This window comes from Gymnogyps californianus, chromosome 3 (assembly GCF_018139145.2).
Source record: "Gymnogyps californianus isolate 813 chromosome 3, ASM1813914v2, whole genome shotgun sequence".
In the NCBI taxonomy this organism is placed as follows: domain Eukaryota; kingdom Metazoa; phylum Chordata; class Aves; order Accipitriformes; family Cathartidae; genus Gymnogyps; species Gymnogyps californianus.
Window position 1 is genome coordinate 55,085,078 of NC_059473.1, and position 24,473 is coordinate 55,109,550.

The 24,473-nt window shown below is 37.5% G+C and overlaps 1 protein-coding gene across 1 annotated transcript in view; it reads left to right on the plus strand.

Annotated features, from left to right (window-relative positions):
• Positions 1-24,473, plus strand: part of SASH1 (SAM and SH3 domain containing 1) — a 576,339-nt gene that overhangs the window by 304,440 nt on the left and 247,426 nt on the right. The gene's annotated exons all lie outside the window — the stretch shown is intronic.

Below are 24,473 nucleotides of genomic sequence, written 5' to 3' on the forward strand. Positions count from 1 at the left end.
TTTGGTCAAAATTGCTACTGGAAAAGTATTTTGCATATATGAATATACTTGGCCATTTAATTTTTTTTTTTTTTTAATATGAATAGGTACTTACAAAACTAAAATACAAAATATACTGGTCATTAAGGTCTAGCATGTTGGTTATGGAAAATAATCTACAATTTGACGCCAACATATATGATATTACTGTATATTGAGGCAGATTTTCCAAGGTGAGAACTATTATTATGTGGCATTTTCTGTGATGTTTTCCTTTAAGATGCTACTTTGGTCTACATGCAGTTCCCAGTGAGTCCCTTGCTGCCATGTGAAAAATTTATAATAAATGTTGCCTGTGAATATGTTCACGTCAGTCACTTGTATGAAAACAGAAATTCCATCTGAGCAATGACCTGCAGAGAAAAGGGCAAAAGAATGAGCAGTAGGATCTATGCCAATAGTATGTCTTATATCTTGAGGAGAATGACTTTCTAAGATTAATTCATTTTAAGCAAGAGGAATCACCTTGTTTTACGACCAAGTAGTAATCTCAAGGTCTGTACATTAAGTTTTGTCATTATGAAAGGAGGATTCTGAAGTCATATAAAAAAACATGACCTGTTAGAAAAATCCAATGCACAAAGTCTATTTGCAAAGATTGTGTTATAAATCATGATTCATTGTGTGATTGTGATCAGCATGTAGTAGAAAAAATTCATCTTTTTCAGTGGCGTATTCTTTTTATGGCCTTCTTTTTATACAGTTAAATTGCTTTAGTGCTTTGTTCTTTATCTGAGTTTAAATAGTTTTTACATCTTTGCTTGTATATTTTTCACAGTATCTATTTTACAGCACTGAAACCTTTAGAAGAAAAAGGAGAGCTTTTTTTTTTCTTTCTTTTGTTCTTCATAGAATCTTACATTTGCATTCATGCATTAATGTTTCAAACACAAGTCTGGGCCCTTAATAGTGAGGTATCACCTTGCTCATGTTTGACCCAGATTGTGGCCAACGCCTATTGCCGGAGGAAGAATCATATAAAGCATCCCTAAGTCTTCTGCACCACTAGCCTGGGCTATAAGTTATAGCCCAGTGGGGAGCCAACCAGTGCTGCTAAGCATGGATGAGAAATGAGGTAGACACCCTTCCTCACTGCTCCTTTTCTGCTAGTCAGTGTACCTGAGCTGACACAGAGGTGGGAATGATCTGGACCACCATAAAGCTGTCACTGATTATGGCCCTTGCCTTTGAGTTACTGCCTGATACAACTGCAACTGTATGTTTCTCCCTTGTGTTTTGTATCAAAGGTAGAATTTAGTCCTTTATAAGCAAAGGATATAGGTGTTTGCAGTCTTTGTGAAAACTTCATTTTCACTGACTCTCAAATGATCTAAAAGTACAGTTCTGCTCTAAAACATGATGACATTACAGACTTGTAACTTTACTTTATGTGACATAAGCTCAATTTACACCCCAAGTTTTTTCATTCTTCTGTGTTTGAAGTACTTGAAAATATTTTTCTCTGCCAGCAAGTGCAGATAGCTTACAGATCCTCTGTATTTAAATAGCCCATGTATTTAAGAGGGTTGCCAGTTACCAAACTTCAACAGTGTAAGGAACAACAGATGGAGAGCATAATAACTTTACTATCTCGGTAGAAAGCCAAAAAGCATCAAACTGTCTGACACATGGGCCCAAGAGCACATAGAATGATACTTTTTTTTTTTTTTTTTTGCTAGAGAAATTGGAATCTAAGATCTCATTTGACCCACAAAGTGTGAGAGGTATGGTTGGACGTATACAGTTTTTAATATAAAAATGCATTTGCAGTAGCTTTCTTATTTACATTCAGATGATCACTCAAGGATCTATAACCATAATAATTTAAAAATAAGTAGTTATAATACTTCACTCTAAGAATCTTTGACGTAGAGTACTATATTATTGAACTGAGTAAGACTGTTATAAATCTTTCACTTGTATTGTTTTGTGTGCAGAATCTTGAACTCTTCTACTGCAGACTATTAAACCAAATGTCATTTCTTCTGCATACTATGATTAACAATGTGCAGGCCTTTGAAACTTTGAGCTAAGCTTTCCTAAACATATCAGTGCATGATTTTTCTTTCTTTTTATTCCAATGACATGACCCCTGAATCAAATCAAGCAAGGCTTGCCTTAGAATTAGTCTCTGTTGCTTTGAGAGCAAGCCAACAAGGGATGTGTAAATTATGCAGAGAGCAAATCCCAACTGTGTGCCGTTTACTTGCACAACAAGCTCAACTTTAATTAAGCCAGAGCCTAAGATCCTTTGCCAAGTTGCTTTCAATACTGATTTTACAGTTCATAGAGCAACATCCTCACCTATATGAAAGCGTTTTTAACCCTTCAAAAACCTGCCCTGTGGTAGAATGTACATGATAAGGGGCCCTCATAATTCAGTGGCTGACAGAAACGCTCTATGATAAATATAATAATTTTAGCAGATTGCAGACTTGAATTTAAAAATGCAGATTTTTAGACTTCTTTGGTGCAACAGGCTTAATGATTGACATGACCAGCCACTATAGTGTCAGTATTAAATCGAGATTATCACCTGCTAACATCAAACTGAAAGGATTAGAAAGAGGTGACCTAAAGGGCACACCCAGGATTTGGAAGTGAGATAAATTCTCATAGCTCAAGAACACTGAACCTCCTATGTGAACTGTGAAGGTATTTCCCAGTGAGTGGAATCCATTCTAGGGATGGTCATTACTCTGTGAATTCTTTCCTCCATGAGGAAATAAAATATTAATCCATTTTGCTTATATTCTACAGAGCTATATATTTCAGTTCTATTACAGCTGCCAGCTAGCAACTGTGACTGTTTCACTTCAGAGGGAATGTGGTTGCTGTAATTTATATTCTAGTGTGTTAAACATTATTTCTAAAAATTATAGGGTTTGATTTCCAGTACTAAAATTCAGTGTTGCACCTACCAATAAAGTCCATCTAAATCTCATTTTAACAAACAAGAAATTGAAAAAAATTGATCACCTTACAAAAATTAGTGATAATTAGGTGTGTATGGTTGAACTTGTGATGTGCTGTTAGTGGTTTGGACTTAATTCTAAGTATTGAAAGAAACTAATTTCACCAGATTAAAATAAATTATCAAGAAAATCAAAGAGAAAGAACTTTTAAAGAAGAAATACAAATAAAATTGGAAGGATTTTCTGATTTTTTTTTTTTTTGGTCATGCTTTTTAAAACCACTGTACTAGCTCTGATAAAGGACTTAGTGCCTTAAAGCATATGCAGAAGCAAAACTTAGAAGAAAAAAGGTTGTATAAAAACTAGTGGTTAGTTGGGGGGTGGGGCAGGGAGGAATGTGGGTTTTGTTCTTTTTTTGCTGTTTGGGGGAGGTATTTTTTGAAAATTAGACACCTCTCTAATGTGCAAGAGTTCTTTCTGACAGTCTCTAATGAGGTTCAACAGGTTCTCTTTGCTTACTCATTTCATTTCTAGTTTCTTTTAGACCTCTGATGAGGATGGGACTTTGGACTTTAATTAAGATTAAAGTGAAATTTTGGCTGTTGACAGTCTGTTCTAAAGATGCTACTGTATGTCAAATACAGCCAAATATGGGTCTGTCATTGGATTTCAAATCCTTTTATTTATTTACTAGCAATTTCAAAAATAGTTTAAGCTCCATTATGCCTCAGACCTTTTGAATGAAGCTGTCTGGGACTTGATGGTGAAGGTTAAAATTGCAAATTGCTGTGAGTCCTAGTCATTGAGCTTAAAGCCATTATCAAGTACTACTATTTCTAGCGCACTGATCATATACAGATCTAAGGCATGCCATGATATATTTTTATGTGAGGTATCCCTTTAGTACAATCTCTGGAAATATAAGTAATAATTTAATAGTAAAATGTAACCTCTGTGTGTAAATATTAATGCCTGGTTCAGATGATATCTTCAACATTATCTTATGTGCCAGCATTGTTTCTTCTCTGAGTTTTTTTAATTCCTGTAAGACACGCAATGGATTGTTTAAGGTATATATTTCTGTTGGTATTTTAAAAGCTCTGTATAGTACTGAACAGTAATAAATATTCTACTGGTTCCTTTTAATTTTCAACTTATGGTCATACAGTAACTGAGCAGATGTTAGTTCCCCACTAGGCACCCTCAGTTTTACTGAACTTTTCTCTATGTAGTTTTTTTTCTTCATAAGCTTGCCATTGGTGATCCTGTAAATGTTAGGCCTGGAAATATTGTAAAGATTCAATATTTAGTTATCAGATATACAGACACAGTCTCTACAGAGACCATACATTCTTCTTTCTTTCTGAAGGACTGCACACATTTCCACGTCTTTTCCCAATTCTAGATTTTCTAGGCTTTTCAGTAGCTTTTTTTATACCTTTGTTTCTAGTCATTATCTGATTCTGTCATGAAATCTACTGTAGTCTCATCATTGTGTGTTACTCATTAGCTTAAGCTTAGTCAAAAAAAATTGTCATGTTTTCCAGCCTTGTATAACTCTTGCTCCCCCCCCCGCCCCAATTTCATGCAATATTCTTCAATGTACTCACTATAACTTATGGCCCAACTCATCTTGACTTAGTGCATAGCAATTCCATAGTTCTCAGTCCTGTGATATTTTAGAAAATTACTGAGTTTTCATTCTTTCTGAAGACTGGTACTCGTTGTTGGATCTTGAAGCTTTGCACAAGTATTTTTTCAGTGAAGTCTACAGAGGAGTCCTAGCTCTTTTCAACTTCTGAGTGCTCTGGTTTTCTTGACGTTGCTGTTTCACTCCCAACAGTCGTCCTATTTGGTCTTCTTTGGGGAAGCATCTTCTTTTTTTCTGATATCCCTTCTTTTTGAGGTACTCCGTCCTTGTAAGGTAGTGTTTGAGTAAGGACTTCTAGTAGTTTATAGAAGTTTTGATAGAGATCAAACCTACTGTCTAGAGCACACGTCACATGTTGGAGAGCCTACAGCTTCCTGACTGTGGGTAACATAATTCCCATAGCTTTGTATGTCCAGATCACCAGAAGGGCAAGCTAGTTAAAAGGAATAAACAAAAGTATAGGTTAATAGTAGCAAATATAAATAAACCAAATATACATTATGGAAAATGTACCAAGCTTTTTAAAAGAAGCTCTATCTAGCATGTGCCACAGAAGACTTCCCAGCATTGCTAGCATTTAAAACGATCCCTTGCAGTTCTTAAAACATCAAAGCGCATGTTCAGTTGTATGTAGTCTACAATAACATCAGTCCCCCAAAAGAATAAAATTTAGGCAGGGAATATATGTAATCTTAACGTAGCTGTTACTTAAGATTCTGCAGAAAGATTCACTAGTTAAGGAGAGCAAACAGCTCTGCCTTTCAGGGCTCTGCTTCGGGGACACTGAATTTCAAAGTGAAACTTCGGAGGTATTTGCTGAGCAGAAGTCAGCCATGGCCTTGTTAATCACACTCCACTTCAAAGATGAAACAAAAATAATACTGAAAAGCTTAAAAAAGCAGAGGATGATTAAAATAGTTAGGGGTCTGGTGAGTATAACATAGGAAGAGAGGCTGAGAGAGGTAGGTTTTACAGCCTGAAGAAGAGAAAGATAATCAGGGATATAATTGCAATTTTCAGTTAACATGGCGGGGAGGAGGGTTTTAGAGAAAGAAATTGGATTCTTCTTGGAGGTGCACAGAGAAAGGACAAGTGGCAGCAGACACTTGGTTGGACATACCGGGGGGGAAAAAGTCTTCCCCGTGAGGGTTCAGCACTGGAACAGAAGTCCAGGGAGGTTGTCAGCTCTCCACCCTTAAAGATTTTCAAAACTTGCCTGTACAAGGCCCTTTGCAACTTGATCTAGCTTTGAAATTGCATCTAAACTTGAAAGTCATCCCTGCTTTGGGCACATGGTTGGACCAGGTCACCTTCAGAAGTTGTTGCCAGCCTAAATTATTTGGTGATTTTGAGATTCAGTATTAAATCTTCTACATGGCATTTGATTTGAAATCACGTGGTTAAAAGTTCAAAATTAATATTGTATACACAGAATAGGTTTAAAATTGCTAACCGGTGTGTGTAAACAGAGGATAATTCCCAAGGGAGTGTTTTCTAGTTGGATCTTGTAGGAAGTTATTCTTGTTCCATTGCTAATTAATATTTCTACCTTTCACCCCACTTTCTGCCCCAAAATAGAAAATATTCAATGGCTGGTGAGGAAAAAGAGAAAAGCATTTTCTTAGTTCATTTATTTTTCTTAGTAAATTAATGCACATAAATTGAAACAGTATTAAAATGGAAAAAAAAGTTCCTACTGTCAAAAATATGATGAATTGAAAGAAGAAAATATCAATTCCTGTAGTGTGAAGTAAAACTCACACCTTGTTTCTCATGAAATACCTTGTATAAACTGAGAATACAATATAGAGAATAGGAATGAAAAGATGTACAAAATCTTCTCCGTATATTTGAATTGCTGAAAGAGAACTCTAGTTTAAGGCAGACCTACTTATCTTTCAAAAATTATTATCCTTTCAGTAAACTTTTTTTAATCTTACTTTATTTTGCTGTCCTCATCACTGTTTAAATTTTCCATGAGGTGTTGGTCCATTCTTGCATCCAAAGTTGTAACCTGTCTCTTTTCCCACCTCCGAGGTCCCTCCTGCGCCCTGGACTAGGGAAGGCTGGGACTGGAAGTGAGCTTTGGGGCTGGATCGTGTTCCTTTCCTACTGTGGATGAGAACAAACATGTTGGTCTCATGGCAAAATATTCATGACCTTTAATTCAGTTCTGTTAGTTGTAATTTACTTTGTTGTTATGTGCAATAACTATATTGCCCTTAAGGGGAAGCTATGTTTAGAGAAGTTGTTTTAACCCCTTTGTAACTTCATTATCAAAAAAACCAGTAGGAATAGTGGGCTTATCCTAAAAGAAAAAAAAAGAAAAGAAAAAAAGTCCTGGGTCATTTATGAGCAAGGGATAGGGGACACCAGAGATCAAGGAAAGAGTGCAACTGAAGCGGGCCTGTCTCCAATATTTTGCTGAGGGAGGGAGTCTTCTAACTTCTGACTACGTCCTCTCTCTTTCCCTGCACCTCTTAATTATTTTTTGGTTTATAATTCAACCAGTAGGATTCTCATTTTAAGCTGTCAAACATTTATTTGAAAACTAGAATCAAGTTGTCAATTTTAATACTTTTTTTTCTCATTTATTTAACTCATCATAAAAAGGTAAAAGAAGGGGGAAAGAGAGAGGAAGAGAACACCCTGCCTGTAATGACTGGCAGAAAGGTCCTTAACATTTTTAAGTGAGCATTTTTATACTTTGCCATTACAATCTATAAAAGGAGAGTGAATTGATTCAGGACTGTTCGTTGAAGTGCAAGTCCTTGGATGAGCTGGGATAGACATTGGACAGACAAAATGCTGGCGTAGTTCTTGGTCCCTTTGCTGAGCTTGTATGATGGGGAACAGGTAGAGAGTTATCCAATACTCAGGTAATGTTAGCCATTTCTTACCTCATGCTCATATGCAGAATGGATTTGAATATGCCCTAAAGAGACTATCAGATATCTTTAGTACATTAGATTAAACCCAACTTAGGTCTCACAGGTATTACTAGCAAAAGGGGGGGGGGAACACACAAACCTTTGTAGGATTCTGCTTCTGTCAGCAAAAGAAACCTCCAAGAAACTGAGTTACGCCCAAGAAAGAATGCCAAATTTGTGCTATAGGGAAAAAAAAAATAATTAAAGTGGCATTATGTAGCAGGAATTTGTATTTGTTTTGTTTTTATTTGGTTTCATTTTTCATTCATGCATCACCCCTAACCTTTAGGGTAAAAGGTATTTCACATTAGCATAAATATTAAGCAGATGCCTTTTCTGCTACATAAAGAACTTTCAGCTAATCATTTTTCCATGCATTTAAATAGGAATATTAGAATGAGGGTAATTACTTCAGTTTTCCATGAGTGATCCATCAAGACATTGACTTTCACTGTATATTGTTGCACAGATTAGTAAGTGTAGAATTAAATTAGAAACCAGTGTTGGAATATTTGAAATGTTTTGACAAGTTTGATATTTTTTAGTTTTTAACAAAGTTAGGATTTTATTTTTAAAATGCATTCCCTTCTCACGAAGAGGTTATTTTGTCAGGAAAATGTGCGTCAGATTGGATGATAAGGGAAAATTTTAGGTTTAAGATATGACCAGTTATATAAAGCAATAACCTAGCAGGAGTGAAATAGAGACTGTGAACAAGTAAGTTAGAGAAGTTGCTTTAAATTTAAAGGTTCCAAATAATTATTGTTGTTGTTATTTTATTTTGCATCAAGAAGCTGGGAGGGAGCATAGCCAGGACAGCTGACCTGAACTAGCCACAGGGATATTCCATACCATAGAACATCATGCTCAGTACATAAACAGGGGGGAGTTGGCCAGGAGGGGCGGATCACTGCTGGGGCATTGGTCAGTGGGTGGTGAGCAATTGCGTTGTGCATCACTTGTCTTTTCTTGGGTGTTATTTCTCTTTCTTTTTTTGTTATATTCCTTTTCATTATGGTTATTATTATTATTATATTATTATTATTAGTTAGTAGTGTATTTTATTTTACTTTAGTTATTAAACTGTTCTTATCTCAACCCACAACTTTTACCTTTTTATTTTTTTCCGATCCTCCTCCCCATCCCACTGGGAAGGGGGAGAGGGAAGCGTCTGCGTGGTGCTGAGTTGCTGGCTGGGGTTAAACCACAACAGTATCTCTGGGAGTTTCAGATTTGGCTATTATCAAATAAGAAGAGCTTTTATTTGCTCTTCCAGTTTTTGGCCATTGTACCCAGATAAACTTTATTTTCCAAGTCTTTACAAGAGTATTCCACATTCAAAACATCACACTGAAAAATTTGTATTTTTATATACCAAGAGGCTAAGCAACTGTCTTACAAAATGTCTCACTAACCTAGGTTTGTAAGGAACTGCCAAGAATTACACACCATCAGGTACTATCCACCTTGCTGAAGTGCAGGAATGTACCATTCATCTCCTATCCATGTACAGAAGCAATGCTTTTTTGTGTGTCCCTCTCTGCTTGACTGTATGCTTGAAAGCTGATCATCGGCTAAGCAAGTGACGGGCCTTGGAAAGAAATTTACTTTTTGAGTAAAATAGATTGCATTGCCAGAATGAAGTATCAGAGGAACTGCTTATTGCATGATCACAGATCTGATATTAACAGGATGCTTTGTCAATGGTTGGAAAAATCCTAAGTAGGCATTGACTTCTCTTGCCAATATCAAGATTTATTGGCACAAGAGATATTGACTTCAGCAAATCCATGACATTACTATATCTCAAAGATTAATAAATCTTGTTACCAGCCAAAACCATAAGTCAATATAATTATGCTTGATGACGCATGTTTTCCCTGAAGATCTCAGCTTCATATTATACTTCCAAGAAACATCAAAATATCGAGAAAAAACAGCTAAGGGAGAAGTAAGTATAAATAGCCACATTCACATTATCATATGTCTCATAGTCTCTGGGTCTTTGTGAAAGGTACTTGCCTATTTCTGTGCTGTTTCGTATGCTTTTTGAAATGGGTTGTTTTCTCTTGAAAAGTCGGACTCCTTTTCAGCGATAGGATTTAATTTTTATTATTGAAAAATAACCAGATGACACATACATGTGTCCGCAGGAACTTCTGAATTCACAGATAGTCTTGTTTCCAAATTATATTCTAAAATACACAGGCCTAATGGGCTGCATAGGATTGTGGTCTGTTGAAGAGACCATGTTTTATAACGCCCAAAGAAAACAGTGCTCCAGTGTGCAATTTAGGTAAAAAATCAAAAACATGCTCCTTAATAACCTGATTTATTTTGAGCCCATTTGTTGGTTTGTGGAAAAAGTAATTTTTATTTTAAAAAGACCCTCTACCATTGATTATACCTAAGGTTTATTTTCATTGGGTTTTTGTCTTGGATTGTGTTCTTCAAAGCAGAAGGAAGGCGGGGGAGGCCCAGGAAGGCTGCGAGGCTGTCCCTCTGCCTGTGGTGGTGGGAGGGAGCCCCCCTCACCATTCCTCCTGGGGACAGCATGGGACCCAGCTGAGATCTGGCACATGGATGCTCCCTGTGCAGGGGGTGGACTGCAGAACTACTCCAGATTCACAATTTCTGCAGTGAATAGTTCAACACAGAAACAGCATTGCTTTGGACTGTGTTTGTAGTTGTACAGTGATTTCTGGTTCTCTGTGAAGTGTAGAGTATGTAACTAATGGTGCAGAAGCAGGGAACAGTCATGAAAATCCCTTTGCACTGGATTAGATTTGACTTCTTTCTGGATTTATAACTGATTTTACAAATTGGAAGAAGCTTCTGTCTGAAAAATATAAACACTCTTTTTTTATTTGGCAAACTATTGCATGATTTCAGATAGTTCTTTTAAATGATTCTCTTGCTGAGCTCTTCTTTGTTTTTCTCTCTTGACCATGGCATTTTCTTTACCTGTTGACATTATCAGCATTAATAGCTTTTCTTTCCAATTTACAAAGTAAGCGGCAATCATCTTATTGTGGAAGTTTTGGTTTAATCTGTTGACTTGGAAAAAAATATAACATCAAATGTATAAGCTAGTAAATTTCTGAAGAAAAATAGGAAGGTTCGCAAAATGCAGCCATATATTAAATTACATATTTGTATTTTTTTCAAAGAGGATTTTAAAAAAAAGTTGATCTGAAGACCTACAATTACACAGCAGTGGAGGTAATAGCTCTGCACAGGAGTTGAATTCAATTTTGTGACAAACCAGTTACTGAAAATGCATTTTAACAAAATGGAGATACTGATGGGATTGAGGAAGAAGATAAGTTTTAAGTTTGTCCTTTCTTCTCAACTGCTTTAATTTGAAATTTGTCACTAATCTGAGGTGAGAGGCCTTTAATAAAATATCAGAAGGTCACCTTTTTTCTGAGAAGTCTAAGCCATTTATCAAAGGAGGACGACAGCGTTAAAAAACAGGTGCTTTGTCACATCTGATATAGTTGGGGTTGCAAAACAGTTTCCATATAATGTGAGGGAATGTAAAGTATTAATGGCTCCATAAACTCAGGCAGCAAAATCCCTTCCCATAATCTTCCTTTTGCTCCCACAAATTAGTTGGAAGATTGCTTTACTTCAGAGCAAATAAGAATTGTCAAGCACTTCTCAAAAGCACAGATTAGATCAGGGAGATTTATCATGTTACAGGATTATATCAGTTGGTATTTTAATTTTTTTTTCCACACATGATGTGGTTTATATGTTATTCAAAAGTTGAGATAGTTGGTCTTACATGATTTGAAGCAATTTATAGAGATTAGGGTTGCAGCATAAAAGAATAACAAGAAGCTAAAAGTTAAAAAAAAAAAAAAAAAAGCTGCTTACAAATGCTTACAGAATTACAACAGCTTTTTAAACCCTGTCTGTCCTGTGCTATTAAGGAGGTTTCAGGGTGGCATGCCTCCTAGAACTGAGGTCTTCTGCTAATAGAGACAGTACTGGCACTGCAGGAAGAAAACAGTTGCCACGTCATCTATAGACTCAAACAGCATGTTTTTTTGGTGTGAATTAGTATATGTTCTCCAAACCAAATTTTGTTGGATATACCCTTTTTTAAGTATTCCAAATATAGTACTTCGCATTTTAAAGTCAGTTTCACAAATGTAGTTTCCCCCTCAATGTGGTATATTCTTCACAGCGCAGAGCATAGCACAGGCGATTATATTAAAAAGAAGAGGTAACAGAACCTATGGTAAATGAGCGTATAGTAAAGTCTAACTTGATCACTTCCTGTTTTGATAATCTTCCTCACTTTCCCTTCTGACTTGATGCACGCTCATCTTTTTTGAGCTGGTGATTCTCTGTGGCCTCCACAGTCCTTTGGTAGAGATCACATCTGCAAGTCTGCACGCTAATTTGGGGGGAATTTGTGGCAGTATTGCACTATCACATTGTGGTTGAGTGGACCATCGCTTTTTGGGGAAATGTGAACACATGGTTAGATTAACTGCCGTCTTCTCAGAAGGTCCTAGGAGTGCAAAGGAATGTGAAACTGTGTAGGAGGAGAGGGGGAAGCAACATCTATGGGAAAGGCATTGAGGAGAGTTTTGCGAGAAAAAGGGGAAAAGCACTATAATAAGTACAGATACAGTCAAAAAGTTATTCCTTTTTTGTGAAGGTAGTGGGGATTAAAAAAACCAAAACTATACAACGAGAGGGTTCCATGAAAATTAAAGACAAATGTTTATCTGTCTGGGGTGATAATGGGGAATTGTTTTCTCTGAGACTGCTTCAGCTTTTCTGCACTGCTCTGGGGTCTGTGTGTATCTCTGATGTAACCAAGACAGAACTGTGACTTACTGAGGTACACATGACACGTAAGAATTTCAGCCTTTTACAAAGCAGGTAGGTCAAACCTCTGTCCTAGTACAACTTCAATGCAAAGTCTCTAAACTGCTGAAATCTGTAGCTAGGCTGCATGTCTACAAGGAAATAATTTTTTGTATTTCTAGTAGTTGTTTATAGCAAACTTCACCAAGTCTTTTTAATTTTCCATTTCGAGTTCGTTATAATAAGGATAGCGTGGGATGGCTGAGACACTGTTATAATATTACATTATCTTAATTTTACTGACATATATTGCCTTTTCTAAGGTGAAACACAAGATTTCTCAGTAGGTCATGCAAAGGCGAAAGCAAATATGGCACCTGCCATTCTTTAAAGGCTTCAGAATAGCACGGCTGGAGCCAGTTTATACTACAAATACAAAACCACATGCTATGAATTTCCTGATGAATTTGTGACTTGTCATCTTGCTTATACCGTATGGATAGACCCAAAATACAAAATTCTGTACAATTTCCCTAATCTACTGATCAAATCATTTTGTTTACGAGCAATGTAAGATAATGGTATGTTGTACTGTGTGCATAACTGAGCTATAAACCTTTGCTGTCTGCTGTGGTAGGGGTTCAATTTGTAATCTTTGATTCAAGCCATTGCTCATTCTTTTATATTCTTCCCTCTCGGTTGGCTGAGTCCCAACACAGTTTGTTCTTTAAGCAAGCACTGGGAGCAATAACCATTAACCTTTTTAAAGTGGCTTTTTAGCATGTCATGAGTTTAGATGTCTTGCTTCTTTTCGCCATTAACCTTTCTGATGGGACAGTGCACTGTGTTTTGCTTACTTCAGCATGTCACGCACATTTTCACCCCTTGCCCATTTGCAGGCGCTGTATTTCATTACAAGAAGGATGGGGGAATGTGGTGGGGAAAGGACAAAGGCAGTGCATGCCATACCTTTTGCCTAGGTACAGGAGCAGCTAGCGTGACCCTAGTTAAGAAAAATAGCCCATTAAAGAGGTATCCTTGTTCAGGTGCAGAAGCAGTTCCTCTAACACTATCACTGGTGCTTGCCACAAGGCCTTAATTGTCAACCATGATAAGGCATTGCAACCAAAGCCCTCAAAACAAAAGCTGTTCATCTAAGGCCAACATCAGTGAAAGGTTCAGTTATTCTTGCTTTACTGAGCATGAAATGGAATTGAAAGGCAATATTAAATGGGTTATTAAACTTAAGACATGGTGTCTTGTGATCTTCTCTTGCAATTGCCCTTACCACATGCATATATAATGTGTGGAATATTCCTTATAGGGCTAGTCATTTGTATGGCCTTTAAGTTTCAAGAAATGTTAGCATTGCAATTATTCAGTCATTATTTTATGATAAACTAAAAATATGGTTCCTTTGGAAACTAAATGTCTGCTCTCTGGTTATTTTCATCCTCTCTATATGCAGGCAGGTATCTACCACAAAGAATGATTAAGAAGTGGAAAGAATATACTTATTTCTAGCACAATTTCTCTCCCTCTCAAAAATTCTCAAAGTGAGAAAGATGTACTTTTGTTTCTCTTCAACATAAACACTAGTCTCTCAAGCTTTTTGTTTATTTAACATAGCATTATGACTTCTCTCATGTCCCATTGAAATGGTTCTAGGACAACTGACGTATGTTTACTGAAAACAAACCAGGCATTTAAAAATGAATGCCATCATCTAGTAGCATTTTGATCAGAACCTTTTCTCACGTGAGCACTGAACAGTTGTTTCCACGGACTTTAGCTGGCTTGAGGGCAGGCCCAAGGGAATTGCATGAAAGCACATTTCTAGTGCTGGATTCAGTGTTTGTTCAGCTTGCCTAGAAACCATAAAGGGCTGGAACATTAAACAAAAGGAATTGATCTAAAGGGCATTTGCCAATTAAACCCAACAGCTAGTAAAGGTGCCTGGTAACATAGCATTTCCACTGTTTGCTCAAAAACTACAACCAAACTGGACTGGGAAGCTCCCTTGTAACTCTTGTCATTTGCCTGGCAACAAAAGTATTTTCTAGATATTAGCTATCTCCGTAACTAATTGAAAGACTTATCCAGACTGGTTAATTATCGTCAGACAGGACCATTCAGTATCACTTCAGTAGCATGAAGCAGAAGTTGGAGGAACTGACACTGTGCCTAACTGGCAATTAAGCAGAAGATAGAGCATCAGTTAATTTTGTTAACTGAAGCTTAGCTGATATCCCATTTGTGTTTAACCATATACCTGAGAGTTCTTGCTAAAGAATTGCAAAATTTAGAAGAAGGGGGGAAAAAAAAATCATTCCTTGTGAAATGAAAGAAATGTTAGAAGATCATTCCCAAAAGATATTGCTAGAAATGTAATCACTTCCACTAGGATTTGTCTGTCTTATTTTGACAGTTTATATTGGAAACAGCAACTTGACTTAGGAGTGGCTGAGAATCATGGTATAAATGGGTAATCTGTATTGGAATTTCTGGTGCCTATAGCTGCAAGGTATGAATCTATTTCTAAAACAGTAGTAAAGAAATTCACCTTTTCCTTTAATGATTCTGAAAATATTTTTAATTATTATCTCTTTAATACTTCACCTAACTCTGGAAGATCTGTCAAACAGCAAAAGAAAAAGAAGTGGTGATACAGTCAAAACACTCACAAATAGCCTTAGAGCAAGAATAAAATTGAATGGAATTAAAGATGCCACTGTGGAGGATTTTGGTTTAATCTAATGACTTGATTTGGTTTGTATCTGCTAACAGACAGGTCAACTGCCACAGCTTCATTTTAACACTTTACAAAATCATCTTGCAAATTGCTAGAAGCATGAAAAACATTTAAAGGCATCTTTCACCTGAAAATAAATTTCTGTATCAGAAGAAATGTAAGGCTAAAACTAAATGCTTCAGCAGATCAGGTTTGAGTTGCTTGGACCGATACAGATGCTGTAGTGCTACTCTAAAGATACTCTGAAATTAGGGTTCCATCTTATTCAGAACTAAAATTATTTAGTTTCAGATATTCAAGGTCCTACCAAATTTTGGTGTGTTTTATGCCTGGAATTTTGGCTTATCCTAATGGTTTTTCACAAGAACTATAGAATATGACTATGGGGCCATAGTGGGGCCCATTGTGGGGCCACCTCAGCCTGTATCTAAATCCTGGATGCACTATTCATAAATCACTTTTTGGTCATAGTATTTTATAGCTATACATGGGGACAAACAAGGATTCGTGCCAAAGATTTTGTGTATTTTCTTCTTTTTGTTTACAGTAATGAAATGCCAAGTTGTGTATTTTTCACGCCAGGCATTTCCTCCTCCTGCCATTAAATCTTCCGTTGTTCTTCGGCACAACCCCTGGAGTCCAGGGAAATGTACAGAATTGCTTTTTATTTCAAACACTAACACTACTGATCCTATTTTCTGTGTTAAGGAAATGAGTAAATCCATCCTTCCTGCATGGCTCAATCAATTTCCTTTTGAAAGGGAAAACCTGTTCTTCTTTTACCTTCAGACAATATGTCAGTATTTCTGCTGTGATATATAGGCAATGGATTTAGAGGGATTTTTTTCCCATAAACCACCCAGACCCACACAGGCTGTTTGCTCTGAAGTTCACGTTTGAGGCATGCATACTACAATTAATCCTTCAAGGACTGGTTTTAGCATTGCAGTTTGTGCTTCTGCCTACGTGAGGTTGGTTGTTCTCGCTACTTCTGCTCTCTTATTTCATAGTGATTCAAGGACCTGCCATATAGATTCGCACCAGTTGTGCAGTGCTCTATGCAACCGGTGATACTTGGTGTGTTGTGTCTTCCAGTGACTGCGTTGACATAGTAAAGAGCAAGTTTTGAGAGCTCTCCATAGTGATGCCAGTAGTCTCTGTGCCTGAGCTGCATGTCATTCACGTTTAGCTTGCTGAGGTCCAGTGAAAAAGCTGTAGTGCAATACACAAAGATGTACAAAAATCACAAAGCACTCCAATAATCTTTTGCAGTTTTATTAAGACATGAGATCTTAGAGGTTCGCTCTAAAACTGTCAGAAAAACAAAAGTTTGTGGGAAACTTCAGTTTGGACCTAAAATTTGCATTAGGTCAAATTGGGCTTGGATGCTTCAAATCCACTCTAGCTTCTCCGTCAAACATCAATTCACTATAGCAGGTGCAGGAAGCTCCAGCATCTTTCTCCCCACCCGGACCAGGGAAACCCGTAAGGAAGCCAGGCACACTTTCCTTAAACAGCCTTGTGTTCAAGAAACCCAAAACATAAAAAATAAACAAACAAAAATACAAACAACCCCCCCCGCCAAAAAAAAAACCCAAACAGTAAATAGACTATAAAGATTGACTTTTTAAAATTTCATTTTTGAAAGATAAGTTGTGCTTCCCTGAAAAATCTTCAGCCCAGTTCTGCTTGATGTGAATTGCAGCTCTCTGACACTGGCAAGGGCAGGGCCACAAAGAGGTGGAAGTACTGTCTTCATCATATGCAGAAACTTTATGGTGACATCTAAGAATTGAACACAGGCTTTTATTTTATTTTTCACTCCTACATCTTATACTTTATTTATCTGGTTTTCCTTTTATATTTTACAAAGCATATCTGTCCATCACACCGATAACAGATGAATAATTTGTACTTAGTCTAAATGCACATGGTTTTAAGACAACCTCAGTCTGGTGTTTGAAAACCTCCACTGGGAACAGAAGTAAAAGTACAAGTTTATGCTGGTTTTCAGGTCTAGGACAGTATTCCGAAGAATATGGGAGAGTATGGAAAAGAATATAAAAGAGTATGGCTGCCAATCCATCCTACCCCTCACTGCGTTCCTTGGTAGAACAGTGGCTTCTGTAACCTGTTAACATGTTCAGAGGCAGTTTAAGCTCAGCAGCTTTAAAAAGATTGGAAATGGTTTTCTTTTTTGTTGTTTTTGTTTGTTTGTTTCATTTTTTTTAAGGTATTTCTAAATCTCACTGGTGTCTGTTCTTACATGCAACAGGAATTCTTTTTAACTCCAAGGCAAGGCCTGAGGCTCTAATCTGTGTCTCCAGCTGACCTGCAGTTAAGGCTTGTCAGAATAATTACATCTTGCTGTGGACAGCATAAGCATTCTTTGTCTTTTTTAAGATTCTTCCCTGTAAACTACCTGACCTGAGCTGACTACCCTTCACAACAGGGGAGAGGAGCGTAAAGTAAAATTAGCTATGCATGTTCTGCTGTCAGCCTGAGATCTCCATTATTGACTTCTGTCAACCTCCTTGGCAGGAAAACAACCTATTCTGCCCGTGCTTTGCTTTACGAAAACAATGCATGCTCATTAAAATAAGGAAGAAGAAAAAAACCAAAACCCTTCATCATGTGTTTGTTTACATCAAATTGTCCCAGAAACAAAACCCCACATGTTTATTAAGATGTGTGTCCTTGTTGCTGTGACCACCTAGCATTGCCTTGAACTGCAAAGAACAGACAAGGAGTGATTGAGTGTGGATTTTTCCTCTTTATGTATTATACTTGAGTTTAGTCTCGGTCTGGCTCCTAAATAGAATAATCAATGCCATTATCTCTTCCTCCCTTATCTAAATCACATCAGGAGATCAATAGCTACAACAAAGACAGCCAGTGCTTTCTTTCCACTGGGACTCATTACTTTGCTGCCCAAGATGGGGGTATAGATATTCTCAGGAAGGTTATCTGGTGTTCCCTGGTAGTTAACAACAACTGTCAGTTATTAATGGTGCTCTGCAGCCTCACCTTTACAGTGCTGTGACTGATAACAGGACGTGTTTATAACAAAATGAATCTCTGCTGCCTTTTCTCCTCGCCCTCCCAATTCTTGTTCGTTCTGTAGTTTCCTTTCTCCCCTCCTGTCTGCTCTTGCAATCTGAGGCAGCATGTCTGAGAATATCAAATGTTGGGGGCCTTCTTATTGAGATTCTTCACAAGTGCAGGTTTGCTTTTATACAGGCTAACATCTGCTGCAGTATTACAAAGACTAATTAAAATAAATTCAGATCCTAAATTAGTCTTTTCAGTAACATTTATTACACAAGACACTGGGTGATAAAGTGTATAATACAGTTAAGCTGAAGCAAAAGTCGTATTTTGATTGGGTTTGCTTGCCAGTCAGGAGCAATCTCCCCAAAGAAGTTTACATTTGCAATACAGTACTTTCCACTAGACTAATAACGAAGACTACCACAATGTTCTCCTCATGTTTATTTATACATATCAACTAAATGTAAAAAATGATGCTTAAAAAAAAGAAAAATATATTTGTCCTGTCAGTTTGGACTACAATCCCAGTTTTTCTTGTCAAAAACAGACAGCCGGTTTGCAAATCCTAGGTGAATGGTATGACAGACAATTCACACATTAAGCCATCAAATCCTCAAAGGGGTAGTTAGCCACTAATTTAATGGCTTTACTTTCTGCAGTGGCACAGCCTCAGTGTAAGTGCAGATCCCACCTTACACTGTAATCCTGCCTTGGGGGGCCAGGCATAGAGCTTGGGTAACCCCAAATTTCTGTGGAGTGATGAGCAAAGAGAAGCAAGGCAATGGTACCTGAAGTACATTTTGTATATATCAAAAGTGTTTACAGCAGTTAGAAATACATGGATGACCAGGATTGTATTTATTCCTTATTACCTGCTTCAGAGAAGCAGAACAGGGTGCCCAAACAACAACATTGTCACTTTTCTGGCCTGCAAGGCTGTAAACGAATGAAAATGAGGGGAGAACAGTTGTGAAGCTGTGCCCTCCAGACACACTAAGCTAAGGAGCCAAAACATAAAGCAGTCGCGCTGCATCTTTTTTCTAATACAACAGCAGGATTTGCTTGTCAAATCTTATGGGCCTGACCTTATGCCAAGTGAAAATAATGGGATTTTAGTGGTTGGATTCAGGTAGGAACAAGAGTCACCTTTCTCTGCAGGAAAACTAAGGGTTTTCTGATGCATGGAGGAGAAAAGAAGGTGTGATGTTTCAGGCCTTCAGACCATCCATGAACACCACTATGATGTGAAATATGTAGCCATTAAAAAGGCTCATCTTAATAAGGAACTGAATTACTCATATTTCCAGTCATTTGTGCTGCTTTTTAGGAGAGGTTATTATGGTGGGGGTTTTTGTGGCTCTATGTTAATAATACCTTTTGGACTTTTTGCTGACTACTTTTATCTGCAGTCACTCCTCGTTTTCCATGACATAGAGTAAGAAAGAGCAGAAAACATTTTTACTTTTGTTTCAATTGTCTCTTAATGTACCTAAGAAAATATTCAGGAACATGGAGTGTGGGAGTATTGCTTTCCTTTGCCTGCACAGCATTTCAAGTGCAAGACATCTTGGCCTGGACCATCCTGCTTTTATTTCTTTATGCGTTTTAGGTGCTTTTTTTGGTCCTTTTTTTTTTTCTTTAAAGATCTTGAGGCCTTTTTTAATTAATAACTTGGCATCTGTCCTGCTATTCAAAGACTTTGTGCACCTTCCAGTGGATGGGAAATAAGTTAGTTGGAAAGAACATGCATTTCTTTGTGTATGAGAGAGAGCGCATTCTTACATATACTGTTTGCTTTGATAGTTTTTATTCAGGGCTAAAATATAACTTGATATATTTTCCAGTAGCTCTCCCTTGGCTATTTCATTTTTCTTACATGAAACAGCAAAACGTGCAGGAGTTAATAAAAGACAGGTCTGTAAAAAGGGGTATAATACGTTACAGACAACTCAGCACCGATATTTATGTTTTCTTTTACTCTGTCAGTCCCCAGATTATAATATACAGATTGAGTATTTCCAGGGACACCACAGGGAAACTTGTGGAGAAATCAAAATGGGATATGGTAGGGCATAATCAAAACAAATAAAAACTCTCAAAAAAAAATACCCTTGAAAATAACCAAGCTTCAGAGTAAGATAATCTCAGCAAAACACTTAAAAGGAACATAATGAATGAAAGAGGTGAGCAGCAGAAGTGACTGAAGCTGTCTTAAATTAGAAAGACACAAAGGAAATGGAATCGTCTGTGTCTGGATTTCTTGAGAAATCTGTGTAAAGTTCCTTTTTCTCTGATGGTTTCTTTTCATGGCGTAAATAAAATGACTTGTGTCTGGTTTGCTGCCTAAAATCAGTCTAGGAGAAAACATGAACTGGTGGTTAAATTCTGGGTTGGCTGATACCGACTTCTTGCATCTTTGTTACCTGGGTGACGTTGTATCTTCATATCACGTGATGGTGAAAGGCTTATATCTGTTAGAGTACACCATTCTTTTCTTCATCTGGCAATGTTTTTGAGCTTTTCTCCGCTGGTTTGGGGGCTTTCTGTGCACTAGTAGCCATCCACCATTGTCTCTGCATTACTATTGCTATCATTACTGTTCAAGACCAAGAAAAGATTAAAGCAAACGACTTACATCTTTAAATCAAAGTGTGATCATTAACTAACATGAACATGTATCTCTGCCATGTAAAACTGGGAAGCTATGTTAATGCACACCTTCACTTTTGCCATGCTGAAAAGCAGGTGGTGCTGGAATTTGGATTCAGTCTCACAGGAGCTCCTAAAATAGTGAAAGTTTAGTCATACAGTTTGCAGCATGATGTTTGGCTACAGTTCAGCAAAAAGGTGAGAAGGGAGGAGCGAGGCAGCAAGACAGGCACACCACGCAGGAGCGCTGATGCTGATGAGACGTTTCACTAAGATGATTAATGCCCATTTACAAAATTGGGCTATTTACAAAATTGAGCATGTAACTTAAAGACTGCCTGGGTTAAAAGGAAGTGTCCCTGCCCGCTGACACCGCTTTTATCCCGCACTGTTCCCTCTGTCCCATTGTGCCGTAATTACAGCTGAGCCTTGTGCAATGGACTGTCTCAGGTGGCATTAGTCCAGGTCCTGCTCGCTGCAACTGCTCCTGTCTCTCCTGGTGCGTTGTGCCAGGCTGCGGGAGCGAGGGGACGAGGGAGCACTTAATGGAAGGCGAGAGGTTTCCATTTATGGCTGTTATTCCACTCTGATTCTGGGGTAAGAGCCATTATAAGGGTGTTTCAGAGCACAACAGGGAAAAAAAACTACCATAACTAGGAGTAATGGGATAAGATTGAGCAAAAGCAAATGGAGGCCATTTCCTGACAGTGAGATCTATTAGACTGTGGAATAGATAAGTCTCCCAAGGGAAGTGGTAGAAGTCCAAACGCTTGAGTCATTTAAAACTACAGTGGACAAAGAGCTCAGGAGTATGTAATAGGGAATAATCTACCAGTGGCCACAGAATGACTGACATAATATGTCCTTCCATCTCTAATTTCTGGAATACGTGCAGACCAATTGAATCTTTCCAGTTTGTAGTTTCCTGCTAAACATTTTTCAGAAAGTCCAGGTCCTAGAGGAAGAGTAGTAGCTGCAGATGTCTTTTAAAGGAACTACTGCTGGTTTTAGAATGCTGTTCCACAACCATTTCTGTAGATGTCTCCTCTACAGGTGACAAGTTTCAGGCTTTTGCAGTTGAATGAAGTCCAGCTCAGGGGACAGCTTCCCTTTCAGAAACACCATTTTCCCTCCACCCTTGTTGTTCATCACACCCTGTACCCAAATATGCATAGCATTATTAATATTCATTTCAGGCTCTTGGATGCATTGTACCTTGTTTAACCATTTATATAAGTAACCTAAAACATAGAAATAAGGTTTCATCTCGGTGCTAGCCATCTCCTTCACCTTACAGCCATACGTTGGCATGATGGAGTGGGCCTTGTGGGAAGAGAAGTCCATGGTCCTACAGTTAAACTTAGGAAAGGCACCTCATACATGAGGGACAGTAAGAATGTGAAGCAAGAAGTACGTATGAGAAGCACAGCAAAGTCTAGAATTACTGAAAGAAGAAGAGATGGGGAATGATGTGGTGCCAGAGGAGAGCAGTCAGGGTAGGAGCAGCAGAGTTCTTAAGTGTGCTTGAGCATGAACATGATGCAGAGGAATAGTGATGAGAGCAATGAAGTGCCCTAGAGCAATAGACCTGAGACGCCAAGTTTTTGATAACTTGAAGGCAAAATTAAAGGTGTTGAACACAAGCCACTGGGGAGGGCAGAGAAACGTGTTAAATACTTCTGGTTTTGGAAATTCCACTGCCTCCAGTAGACAATATTGATCTTATGATGCGTTAAAAGCTGCATCTAACCTGTAGCTTTGTTCTTCTTTCACTGTTGCATGCATAACATAAGCTTAGATTAAACCACAGATTGCAGAATTCATGAGCAGGTTGTGCACTGTATCTGTGACTCACTCCTCTCAAGCTATACCCCTTAGTGGGTATTGGCAGAACAATACTACGAGCATAAGAATTGGCTTGATCTAGCCTGCAATGTTGTTTGTGCTAGAAAATGGAGAATAGTTATTGAAATGGATTATGTTCAAGAAGCCCTAAGGGTGGGCTAATATACTATGAAATCTTTAGCACCCTGTAATGATTTGCTGTCTTCAAGAGGTTAGTTTCTTTTTTTTCTGTGACTTATCGTTCTTTTAATGTTACAAGATTCATTTTTAACAAATCTGATCTGAACATTGTGTTGTTCGCTCCATATTTTTTACCTCCTTTCCCTGTTTTTTTTTAACATTTATATGTATCATATTTGCTATTTATGTCTAAGTACACATGCTTTGCTATCTGAAGATTCTCTTGTTAAAAGCCTTAGCTGAGAACCGAAACAAACACATTAACCCACTCTGAACTAGGTACATATCACATTAAGTCTTTTTTATGTTGGGCTGTGTAAATGCGTGGATCTTTGCCTTGTGCCTGGGTGGTGATCAGATAATTTTTTTAATTTTAACTAGCTACGATGGCTAATTCCAAAATTTTGACCTCTCACTGAGATGTTCATTTGGTCAGCACCTCCGTGTTTCCATTTCACTGACATGAAGACAATGTATTGTGGTACAATTTGTCGTGTCAAAAGAAATGACAAAATTGTTTATTGGTCTTTTTCTAATTCAAAACATCTGTTTTGCTTGATGTGTCATCTCCAATTAACAATAGCAGCTTAAGACAATTTTATGTTTTCTGTTGTCTATACTAAGCAGACAGATCTTCTGTTTCTTGCTATTCTGTTTTTTGCAGAGCAAATCCATAAGCTTTCTGTCTCAGAATTGATTTGTATAGGATAATAACAAAACTTAAGTATCAATATTGTACCACAATAGCTATTACTTTATATATATTTTATATTTATAATGCTCTTCCCTATTTAAAATAATAAAGAAATGCTAAAGGAGGAGCAAAATTCCAGTGACTATACTGGTATTTATGCACTAAATGAACACCTTTATGGTATCATTTAGGAGAAAGATAGGTATATTAAAAAGCATGTGTTACGGTAGGATACAGAGGATGTATGCATGCTATATACCGTCCAGTAGAAAGCTATGCTGAAACATGTAAATGGATGAACACAGCATATGTAACCATAGTCTATCAATATAGGTATTTCCATATTATTTCTTGTAAAGCATTTTCCAAGAGGGAAAAATAAGAGCATGTGAATGAAATACTGATTCCCCTGGTAATAATGGTATCTGATCTACAGAGACGGCTAGTAGATTCAAATCATTGTCAGCTCCTGCCTTCTAGGCAGCAATCTTTCAATGCAGGATTTACCATAAAGATCAGAAAAACAGCTGGCAACTAGCAACTTATTATATAAAAGACCTTTAAATGTCTTCTGCTATCTAGCTGTGATGTAGTGTGATTTACTTAAAAATGTAGCTATTGAATGCACAAAATTATTCAAGACCCAGAACTCCAATTAGCTGGTAAAATTCAGTTACAGCTTTAATTGTTTTAAGGTTTCTGTGGGGATATGAGTCTGTGAAGAGCTGAAAGGGGCTGGGGGGCAGGGATGAACTGTGTTCTGGAAATTCAGTTTCCTAACTGTGGCAGGAATGTTTCACTGGACACATTTGCACTGTCATTAGGGAGCAAGAAGCCACATGGCAAATATTAAAGAAGGATAAGATACAGCAAACTACAGAAAAATATAGTTGAAAGGAAAAAAAAAATTGGGGGGCTGAAGGACATGTTGGACACTTAA